The sequence below is a fragment of the Oryctolagus cuniculus genome, chromosome 7 (assembly GCF_051225735.1).
Source record: "Oryctolagus cuniculus isolate XC-2025 breed Fujian yellow rabbit chromosome 7, ASM5122573v1, whole genome shotgun sequence".
Classification (NCBI taxonomy): Eukaryota; Metazoa; Chordata; class Mammalia; order Lagomorpha; family Leporidae; genus Oryctolagus; species Oryctolagus cuniculus.
Window position 1 is genome coordinate 16022465 of NC_142873.1, and position 12510 is coordinate 16034974.

The following is a 12510-nucleotide window of genomic DNA, read 5'->3' on the forward strand; positions in this document are numbered from 1 at the left end:
ACCAATTGCATCGCTGCTCTAGCGCCTCCTTCACTGATGGGTCTCAAAGCCCCAGTTGCTTTATATTAATCAGTGCAATTCCGAAAATATGACAACTCCAAAATGTAATTAACAGTTCATCTTTTTTTTTAATCAGCAAAGTGAATGATCCTTATTTTCTTTTTCTTTTTTCATTTTCGTTATTTATTTGACAAGCAGAGTTAGACAGTGAGAGAGAGAGAGAGACGGAGAGAAAGGTCTTCCTTCCATTGGTTCACTCCCCAAATGACCTCTTAAGGGCAGCGCACTGCGCTGATCCGAAGCCAGGAGCCAGGTGCTTCCTCCTGGTCTCCCATGCAGGTGCAAGGCTCAAGCACTTGGGCCATCCTCCACTGCCTTCCCAGGCCACAGCAGGGAGCTGGACTGGAAGAGAAGCAACTGGGACAGAACCAGCACCCCAACTGGGACTAGACCCTGGAGTACCGGCACTGCATGTAGAGCATTAGCCTAGTGAGCCGCGGCACCAGCCTAGCCCAACTTTTAATCAATAAGATTATGTCACTTGCCCAGAAAAAAAAAATATAAACAGAAGTGTTACTCTAGGATAATGTCACAATGCTCTCTAATAAATCTTTCATTCAAGGTTCTTTGCACAGGGTGAAGTCACACAACTGAGTGTTTTCAAAAGTGTAAGCTACTTGAGTTTATGCCTATTTGCTAATGTGTGCTTGTGTGTTAAAGTCTCTCACTTGACAACAGGTTTGGGTAGAGGGGAAAAGGAAAGAACTTTAATCCTCAATTGTTTCAAATTTTACTTACATCTAATGAAAGGAAGTAATGTATATGATTACCAAAACTGGTTTAACTGTTTACAGTATGCTTAGGCCACAAACATCCTTTATTCCCTTTGTTATTATCTCTTTCACATTAAAAAGCTCAATTTTTTCCAACTTTCTGTGTTAGGCAAACTTGCTCCACTATTATCTTAGTTATGATAACAACAGTTATAATTTTAGTTAAAGAAAATTTCTGTAAATGATCCAATGACAGCTTATCGTTTTATTTATCTTGAAAATACTTGCTTCCCTAAATATTTCAGACCATATATAATATAGGAGTACACAACATAGTGAAAATGTTATTTCCATGTTACCCATGAAATATATTTCAATTTACTGCTTAGAAGCTATCAGTACCCATGAAAACCATGCAACACAAGGTAGGAACATAGTATTAAATTTAATGGAAATCATGGAATGTGGGCTTTCTAATTACCAGTAGTTATCATTTTGATTGGTATGTATTAGCTAGAAAACCTACAGGAGAAAAAACAACACAAAGGATATTAATGAAATAAATTTTTATATATACTAGCCCATTTCCCTTAAAGGAAAAAAGATTCAAACAGAAACAAGAGTCAGTTACATTTAAATCAGTATTCTTAGAAAATTTGATCCCATCTGTTAGTATAAACATGGACATGTAAGTAAATCAATTTCAAATCAGTTCATCCTTTTTGCTTTAGATAACTACAGCACTTGTAAGTGAATGTCATGAGGACATTTAAAATGTCTTGCCAATGAGGTAAAGTCAGCTCAGTTAGTGGAAGGCTAATCCTGATAGTAATTCCATCATCACCAGGAAAACGAATCCTACTTCTGGGAATCACATCTCACTCTCAGCCAATGGTGAGGGGATAATAAGGTTGTGTATCATTTTTTCAGATTGAGAAAAATTTTCTTAATATTTAATCATCTGAATGAATGCCCAGGTTTCTTCACCTTCAGTTATAAGCATGAATCATTTTCAAGCAGAACTTTAAGGAGAAAGAGAACAAGTGAAATTTTGCCTTGGAAAGAAGTGATGTGCAAAGGGTCAAAGTACTCCATCAGTGTTGTCCTTAGTAGAGCCATTTGAACGAATGAGGACTAAAAACTTTAAAATAGAAGTAGAATTGTGTTATTCCATCCATTAGCCTATGTGCTTTGTGAATTCTAATTACTAATAGTTCATTTATTCAGATGCAGAGACAGTTATGTCTCCTAGACTTATTTCTGATCTGTGTCGTTCAATCATAGGGATACTTGTATTTGAGTACAATAAATGACCTTGTTTTTACTTATATATTTTTGGAAACCATAAAATTAATAATCTTTCTTCATTAATAAAACTCATGAATCCCAGTATTTGATCAAAAGACATGTCTAATGATAGGACTCGTTGCCATTCCAAAATTGATTTAGTTGAATAATTACCATGGGAAAGGGTTAAAGATCCAAGTAATTTTACCTTAATGTTGGTTTTCAATTCATATCTTCTATTAATATTTTATAATCCATTCCACCCTCTTGGACGTAAGTGTGTAATTGCTATTCTGAAAATTTTTGATGAGGAAGATGGAATTAGACTGGTTACAGCTTATCTATATGATCACTTGATTCATTGATGACACTGCAAAGACCTCAACTTCATTTGTAATGCTTTGTCTGTCTCGTTCACTGTAAGTTCCAAATAATGTCTTAAGCAATGCATTTCTCTTTGAGAATCACCTTTACATTACACCTAAAGAATTCTAGTGAAAACTGTCAATATTGAGCATTACTAAGGCCACATATTCAATAATCATGTTTCATCTAAACAAATATCATGCAAATTTCTAATCCAATCAAAATTTATAGCTGCAATATATATTCATCTCTCAAAACAGTCTACCAAATATTCTTACTTAAATGATACAACAACACTATGATAAACAACGATTTGAAAATGGGAAAGCTAAGATTTACAAAAGCTGTGACTACACGTTATAGACCTGCAACCTTAACTGGGCTTTTGATTTGGAACTTATGCTTACAAAAGTGATGTTGATGCGTGTATGATAATTCAATGAATGTAACACCTGTGAGAAAATGATGTGAATGCTATTGAAATAATAATAATGATTGTAATTAGGAGAATTTAAACTTTTATCAGGAAGGTGATATTTGCAAGAATACTACTTTTTAGGTATATTTTGATTGTGAAAGACACATTTACATTTTGTCATGACATTACAGACTTGCTTCCTCTCCGATACTGAAGGAATTACTTGAACTCTAATAGCCTGATTTGCAACATGGACACATTGATGTTCAGTGCTGCATAAGGAGGTTGTTATCAGAATTCGCATAGGGTATCTCATGTAATCCTCACCACCTTACAATGAGGTGATTTTTCAGATGGTTGAAGAACTAAATCTGGGGAGATTTAGTTAATAAATCTCTTCATTCTTACATAGGAATGAATTCTGATTCATATCCAGATTTCTCTGGCACAAAAGTTCATGCTTTTTTCACTATGCCATGTAGTTTACCTAATAGCATTATTTAATAAGACACAATATCACTGATGATGTATTTGTAGAATCTTTGAATGGAATTGGAATGCTGATCATTTTTAGGCAGCTATAGAAATACAGAAATTACTCTGCCAGAAAGCAATGTGTAACCAATTCAAGTGATACCAATGAGTTTTTAGAAATTGTACGCAAAGCCTTTTAACAAAATGGTTGATTTTTCCCAATACACACATCTGGCTATTCATAGCCTTTTTAAATGGAGAAATATAATTTTCAGAAATATGGGTTTACAAAACATGGTGGTCATGAACTCTTTTCTATATTTCCAAATTGGACAGCCAGACACAAAGTTCCTCTGGGTGGTTGGCCCAGTGAATCATGTCACAAAGATAGTACTGGTTGAAAGAACTGAGTGCCAAACTCAACTCTAAATGTTCTATTTCAATCCAGCGGATTCTATTGTGGCTGCTTTTGGAAAAATGGCAGGCTGGCTTACTGCCGTATTTCTCATTCACCCCTGTATTGGAGGGAAAGAACCAAAAATTTAGAGAGATATATGGATTTTTTAAAAATTCCTTTCAGCTATATAATTTAATATCATTTTAATTGAGCACCACTGATAGCTAATAAATAATTCAAAAAGGGGTCTTCCTAACTTATGTTTAGACAGGATGAAAACTGATTCACATTTGGAATAATTGCTTTATGACTAGTTGAATTAATCATGTGTGCAGAATATAATAGGTGGTAATTGATTCCTTAAATTTAAGAAGTTTGCAACATAACTAAATGCAATGGTATTGAATTGCTTTCAAAGTATTCTATAGCATGACCAGACACACTGAGAATTAGGAGTAATAAAAAGATTACTTGCTTACAGTCTTCAGGTCTAAGTAGGTATGCAGTCTAAACTGAAGGAATTTCAAGTAGTCCACAGCATAATCAAACAGAAGAGAAACTTAATGAGAAAACACAAATACCTGTGTTGTAAGCACAGGCATAATAATAAAACAACTTCACGCCCCTTGGTGAGATCAAGGACCACGACAGCCCCATCAAGGCCATCTGCACCAACGCCAAGCACATGTTCACGGCTTCCAGTGACCTGACAGTGAAGTTCTGGAGTGTGTGGAGGGTGCCCGGAGGCGCATCCTAGGAACAAGGCCTGAGGGATGCCCGACCCTCGGCCCAGCCGCCCCGCCACCATGGAGGGGAAGCTGTGGCTGGGGGTGGAGGCTGCGGCCCCCTCCCGCCCTGCTTGCTCTGGGCCTTCCCACCGAGTGCTGCCCCTCAGAGAGAGGTTGGGGAGACTGAGCCGCGAAAGCAAGGGGCGTCATCCCTCTTCCTCCCCCTTCCGCCGTGGTCTTTGCTGAGCCTCTGGGTTTTTCCCTGGGGCTCAGAGGGGAACTGAAGCAGCCCAGCCCAGCCCAGCCCCATGGCGCCCCCCAGCGAGCGGGCCTTCCCCTGTGACCCAGCCCGGCCTCCGGGCCACTGCACCTGCCTCTGAGCTAGAGTCCTCAGGTAGCCCCGGGAGCCAGGTGCAGGCAGCTGGCCCTGTGCCCTGGGGACGCCAGCAGTGGCTTGGGCCAGGGTGGAGCTGCTTGGGGAGATGGTCAGAAATACTCCCGCTGTTTAATTTATTATGTTTTTTGTTTTTGTTTTTTTGCTGTTGCCTCCTGGAAATGGACTTGAAGTTTCTTCCCACGTGTTCTCTCCAGGAATCCCCAGGGCCACAGCCTCCATGTACTGCGCACAGGAGGGTAGTGCCCCCTCCCACTCTGCAGCTGGGGCCTGTCCCTGCCCCTGCGCCCGGGGACCCTCCAGGCTGTCCAACAGTACAGTGCCTTCTCCTGTCCTGGGGCCTGGCACCGGTGCGGGGCAGCCTCACACCAGCCACACCCGCCGCGCCACACGTGTCTTCTACCCCAGGAGCTCGTGCCCGCCACCCCCAGAAAGGTAGGGCCTGCGAGGTCACACAGAGAGCAGCAGCTCAGTGGACGGCCCCCCGGCAAGTTTGGCGGGGGGTGAGGGTCCCCGGGCTTCCCCACCCGCCCCGGGGGGCTTACGCTATCTCAGGGCTCCCCGTGCTTCTTCCACCCTGGTTTTGTCAGCAGCGCTTTCTAGCGTTAAAACCGGCCTGGGCGTGGGCCCCACCACTGAGGAGCTCAGTGAGCAGCTTCCTCCTTCCCCTGGGACTGTGGCCTCCCAGCTCCAGAGTCCCGGCGCCCCCTGGTGGGGCAACTGTGGATTTGCAGGAACGCTCCACATGGGCGGGCCCAGGCCCCTCCCCGCCCACACCAGCCCTGGGCTCCTTCCCCAGGGCACGGTGACTTTGAGACTGCCTAGCTGGGGCTAGGGTGGCTGCCGTGGCCCAAGGAAAGCTGGGGGGCTGTCCTCCTTCCACGGCTGCTCGCGTGTGGCCCTCAGGGACATGCTGCTTGATTCTGGCTGTGCTGACCTGCGAGGAGCGCCTGAACCCTGCCCCTGGACACCTGGACAGTCTCCCGGCGAGGCCTTCCTTTCCCCTGGGTGCCGGGCCCCTCAGCACTCAGAAGTGGCCTCAAGTCTCTTCCTGCCCACGTGCACCCCTCCCCAGCCACCTGCCACAGAAACTTGCCACCTGTAGGGAGGATGCATCACACGGCCATTTACCTACAGGCTGCCGGAGCTGGAAGACCCGCACCCGGGCTGACCGTGCCTGGGGCGCTCTTGCAGTCCCTGGAGAGGTGCTGGGCGCCATGTCCGTGTCCTGCTGTTTCTGCTGGGTCAGTTACCTCACGCGGGGCCGGCTCTGCTATCGTGGAGAGCGTCACTGACTTATGTCCCCGGAAGTCCTGGGCCGCTCTGAGCTGTGCTCCGCGGGCGCTGTCCCTGCTGTTCTCTCAGGGAGCCTGAGGCCCAGGGCCGGGGCAGGCCCCAGCTCTGCTCAGCGCTCAAGACCCCACGTGTCGGAAGCACAGTATGGTTGCCATGGAGCACAACGGTGGGCCTGGGCCGCAGTTAGACCGCAGGGGCCCAGCTGGTCCTGATCCTGAGACCGATCCTGTTACTTCCTGTCCCTCCGTGCTAGTCTGAAGACTCGAGACGAAGCCGCGTGTGTGTGCCGGGGGCCCTGTCCAGACCCCGGATCTTCACACACCTGGGCACAGCCAGGGTCCCCACCCTATTGAGCCTGCAGAGCTTGGACCCCAGAGTGCCCACGTCTGGGGCCGAGACCCAGTCCACACCTTTGAAGCTGACTGCAAGCTCCCGGGCAGAAGGTGGCTCCCATCCCCGTGGCAGTTGGGACCAGGCCCCGGTTTCGGTGTGAACCAGGTCAGTGTTTGCTTTCCTGTGAGTGACTGACCCCTCCGAGGCTCCACCTGGTTGCTTCCGGAGCCTGCTGTGGACGGGGGAATAGGCCAGGCGGAGGCTGGTGCACCTGTGGCCCGGCTGCAGCTCGGGAAACACCCAGTCCTCGGTGATGGCCCTGCTGCCCACGCTGGGGCTGTGTGGTGGGCGCAGGTCACTTAAGAGCACAAGCCGCTGTGGGGAGGGAGGACGCTGAGTCGCTGGGACCCCTCGTGCTGCCTGGTGTGGGGGCTGTGGTCGGCACCCAGCCCCCCACTGATCCTGCTGGGCTCCCCAATGTCATCTGGGGCCGTGTGGGCCCAGACCCTGCCCTAGCCGGTGTCCGCCCTGCAGGAGTGATGAGCGCCTTCCCTTGCTGGGCCAAAGCCTCCTCAGGCCTTCCAGGGCCTGCCCCCCCACCCCCCCCGCTGGCTCCCAGACCCTCTGCTGCCCTCTTAAGTGCAAGGACAAAATCTGCAGGGAGGTTCTGGGTCATCATCTGGCCCCTGCCCATCCCCAGCCCCCTCCTTGCCTGGCTCTGTCCTTTGAAGCTGTGCCCCCAGGGCCTAGCATCATAGTGCGGGGGCTCGAAGTTGTGGGTGGGGCCGATGGTGCTGGTCACACACTCGCCCAGCTTGAACATCTTGACATAGTATTGGTCCTTGGAGCCGGTCACCACGAGGTCGTGCTGGCTGGCAGTCTGGGTGACCATCAGACACGTCATGGGGCCGATGTGGCGGCCATTGGAGGGTGAACCAACGGCAAAAGGAAGACCTTTCTCTCTGTCTCTCTCTCTCACTGTCCACTCTACCTGTCCAAAAAAAAAAAATTACCTTAAAATTATAAAAGCCACTCATGAAAAACCTACCATGAATGTCACAATTAATGATGAAATATTGAAAGCTTTTCCTCTGAGATCAGTAAAAAGACAAGGGTTAGATTTACCACATGATCCAGCAATTCCAAGTCTGAGTAGACACACAAAAGAATTGAAAGCTGGGTTTCAAAGATATATTTGTACACTCAGTCATTGAAACATTATTCACCACAGCAAGGACGTTGAAGTAACCTAAATGTGCATTAGTGGATGAAAAGATAAAAAAAATATATGACATACAATAGAACATTGTTGAACCCTGAAAATGTAAGAAATGTTGACACATGTTTAAACATGGCTGAATTTTGAGGATACTATGCTAGATGAATTAAGACAAATACTAGAGAACTTTAAAAATAGATATGAAATTAAAATAAAATGTAAACTTTATTTCTAGCATTAAAATCCATCAAGCTCAAGACACTTATTTAAACCTAGAAATCTTTTATTTAATTTGTTCAAATTTCATTAATTGCATATATACAAATTTAGGAACGTAGTGATTCTTCCCACTCAACCTTCCCTCCTGTCCTCACTTCCACCCCTCTTCCTCCTCCCTGTCTTATTCTTATCTTATTTTCTACAAAAATATTTTCAGCAACTTTATACTAATGAGATATCTTTGTTTTCATACCTTACATTAAGTAAAGAGTTCAACAAATAGCATGAAAAAACAAAAAGTCCCCAACAGTGAAGATAAGGGCTGTTCAAAATCATCACATTTCAAAGTGTCAATTCTACTCTATAGATCACCTTTTAGGTAATCTATTAGTTACCACAGATCAGGGAGAACACGTGGTATTTGTCAAGACAGTTTTGTAAGTGATGGCATCAGCCATTTAGTGCTTCCCTAAAGAATTAAGTTTTTGGGACTTTAACTATGTAAATGCAACCTTTCTTATATTGTTAGTTGGGAAAAAATGGGTGATGGGTGTTCCGTAAAGACTTTTTAAGACTAGGAAGCAAAAATAAGTTTAAAGGAACCGAGTCAGTATTGTAAGATGGGTTTATAACAATTTCCCTGTGAAACTCTCACCAAATTGCCATTGCTTGATGAGAGGAATGAGCAGGAGCATTGTCACTGTGGAGAGGGACTCCCTGGTGGGGGTTTTTGGGTGTTATTCTTCTGAAGCTTTGACTACTTTCTCAAAACAATTCTTTTCAAAAATCCTTCAGGATTCCACTTGCTGACATTTTCCATTGGGATGCTGTGTTCTTGTCTGTGACTTATCTGGGCACAACAGTTTTGGTATGTGTGGAGCAGAAAGCACTCCACTTTAATTTTTCAGTCCAAGCTGAATCAATTGTGATGTCTATGGTCTTGACTTATTTGTTCTTTTAATCATTGTCCACATCAGTTAGAGCAGGAAAGTATTATGTTGTTTTCCTTGAAAATGGATGTGGATGGTCTGGCACTGTGGGCTTCATTTTCAGCATTGTCTCATTTCATCTTAAAACGAGCTACTCTTTTTCAAACTGATGATTTCTCTGGAGCATTGTTCCCATAAAATTTTATAAAGCATCAATGATTTCACCATTCTCCCACCCAAGCTTCATTATCAATTTGAGGTTCGTCCTTGCCTCAAGTTTTCAATAGATTAATTTATGTATTTTACAGAATGAGAGAGAGAGAGAATCTTCCATTTGTTGGCTCAGTCCCCAAATGGCCACAACCCCTGGGACTAGTCCAATCCAGATGGGTCCAGGAACAACATCCTGATCTCTCACGTGGTGCCAGGGGACCAAGCACTTGAGCCATCCTCCTATGCTTTCCCAGGCATATTAGCAGGGAGGTGTATAGGAAGCTGAGTAGCCGGGACTGGAACTGGCACTCCTATATGTGATCCCAGTGTTGCAGGTGATGGCTTAATCTGGTATGCCACACTGCCAGCCCCCTCTTACTTCAATTTTAGTAGCATTCATGTTGCTATTAAAGAGGATTTTTTCTTTTTTTTCTTTTTAACGATTTATTATTTTATTTGAAAGTCAGAGTTACACAGAGGGAGGATAGGCAGCGAGAAAGAGAGAGGTCTTCCATCCACTGGTTCATTCCCCAGTTGGCCACAACAGTTGGAGCTACACTGATCTGAAGCCAGGAGCCCAGAGCTTCTTCTGGGTCTCCCACATGGGTGCAGGGGCCCAAGGACTTGGGCCATCTTCCACTGCTTTCTCAGGCCATAGCAGAGGGCTGGATTGGAAGTGGAGCAGCCAGGACTTGAACCAGTGCCCATAAGGGATGCTGGCACTACAGGCAGAGGCTTTACCTGCAACACACAGCACTGACCCCAAAGGAGCTTTTTTCAAACTGATGTCTCATCCTTCTTAGTGACTCAAGCTATTTCATGTTCTACTGTGGTGTGGATACTTTCGATGTTGTCTGTTTCACAAAGTTCAGTATTTTAAGACAGCAGGTGAAAGCTCAGGAGACTGGGTCCTTGTCATTCATGTGGGAGACCTGGCTCCCGGGGCTTTATGGCTTCTCTTTGGGACATCTGAATTGGCAGCATTATTACTCTTGTACTTTGGGTCCATTATTATGTATACTGGAGGTTACTTGAACACAAACACAGAGATGTCATGAGAGTTAATCTGATAACTGAGATGACTGAGTGACTCATGGGAGGTTAATGTATACAATGTGGATATGCTGGATGAGGAATAATTCACATTCCAGGTGAGAGATTGCAATATGGGTCAAAATTTTCTCATGTTACTCAGAATGACACACAATTTAAAAATACACATTATTCATTTCTGAAAATTTTCACTTAATATTTAAGATCACAGGCAGTTAAAACTGCAGAAAATGAAACCACAGATACTGTACTTCTTTGAAGGAAGAGATCTACCTATGCTTTGCACTATCTAGTGTTATTCTCTTGAGAATTCTAGTTTCCAGGGACCTTCCAGTTAACTTGTGTTGAACCAGTTGCCAGGACACACTCAGGTGTGGCAGGTACTTTTAGTTGTTACTCTTTCCGAGTGCCCTCACACATAATGAGCAGGAAATCCTCTGGCCTGCTTGACTGTAAGCTCAAGTCTCATTTTTGTTCATCTGTAATGATTGCTGGATGTCAATTAGTCTCCAAACACAATTTAATCATAGGCAGAAGAAGGGCCAACATAGATGATCTCCAAGGATAATGCTGCAAGTGCACCAGTGGCAGGGAAAGATTACCTCAGTTCTTTGTCTCTGAAAGAAGAATTTGCATGTGGACAAGGCAGAGAATAAAGCAAGATTTATTTATCAGAAACCTCCTCCCAAAGCAGCCAGAAGGGGGTTCCAAGAGAGCCAGAAACCCACCGAACTGTGAGGGTCTGAGTCTTTTAAACAATTACTGGGGAAAAGAAAAAAAAAAAAAAACTGAGTAGTAGCTAACAATGTTAGAAGGCAGGGACAAAACCCATCAAGAGTGCAGATTTGTGATCTGGTCTGTCCTCTCTAGCTTGCAAATGATGAGACGAAAACCACCAGAATAGTGGAATCACCACTCCTTTGCTACTTTCATAAGACTGAAAGCTCCCAAGGAGTGGGATGGCACTTTGATCTTAGTAAATGTAACTTTTGGGGAAGGCAGGCATTTCGTGCCCTCTTAGAGGGAGTCTCCTGTCCTCATTTTCACCAGGACCAATTCAACTGCCTATTGACTCTTCTGACTCCTCATAGTATCAAAGCATAAGAACTAGGTCAAGAACTTTTAAGGCCTCATTAGAATATTTTATATTTTCTGAGCAACACTGAACACCAGAAAGTTGATTGTTTTCTCCCCAAATCTCTGTGTTTTCTTCTGTTTCATAAAGAAACTAAGACTTAGTCTTCTTGCTATTACCAACAGATTGGAGAACCCCCATTTAGAATCCTTCTGAATTTTTAAATAAATAATCTCATGAAGTAGGACTTTTAGAGCAAATGCTATATTCCTCTATGAGAAGGTCATATGCTGTCATAATCTTTGAAATTCTTCCTAGTGAATTAATTTGGGGGAATATTGCTGGATGACATTTCTCCTTCTCACCCTTCCTAAGAGCATCCCAAATAACAGATTGAGTGGGCTAACCTCTTTGCATTGTAAATGATGTTAACCCAAATCAAGCTAACTTAAGCCCCAAAGGGAATTAAATGACTCAGTTTATAAAGCGCAGGATTCATTGTGGCACTGGCTTATTCCTGTGATACAATACTTCCACATCATTAATTTCAAGCTATCAATGTGACATTACTGAACATGGAGGTGAGAGGTGCATAAGTGGCTTTTGTAAAACAGTACGAACTGACACTGACTATATACAAGGTGTCAAATTATAGAGTTGAGTAAAGCACAGTCCCTATTTTGGCAGAATGAGAAGAGGTCACTTAGTATTTCTTATAGCATTCATATGGAACCTGTCAGTTGCCAGGTACTCAATTTCATTGTCTATTTGTTATAAAACATTAGACTATGAATCCAGAATGGTTAGGATTAGACACCAGATCCACAGTTTGTTAACTGTCTGATCCTGAACAAGGCATTTAACCCCTTTGTGTGAAGTCCCTAATCTATAGAGGATAGTAGCAATACCTGCCTCATAGAGTTCCTTTATGAATGAAATGGATTGATACATATAAGATATTTAGGGTAATTTCTCACTCATGTTGAGTATTAATCAAGGATTTGCTTCCATACATTATTTTTAAGCTCTTCCTAATTGTCATAAAATTCCTTAGATTCGTATGTGTTATTATCTGCTGTGAAAAAGCTGACAGGTTAAGTGGGTTGACCAAAGAGGTATATAATTCATAACATGTTTAAGCTAATGTTTGACCCTGGGTCTGTATAACTACAAGTCTCATGCTGGTTCTACATGTTATAGTAACAGCAGCATCATTACATTTTAGCCACCTACCATACTAGAAACTTTAAATAGATTTTCTAATGTATTCTTTACAAAAATACAATGGTGGGTGGGTGTGGTGGCGCAGTGGGTTAAGCCACCACTTGGGATGCTC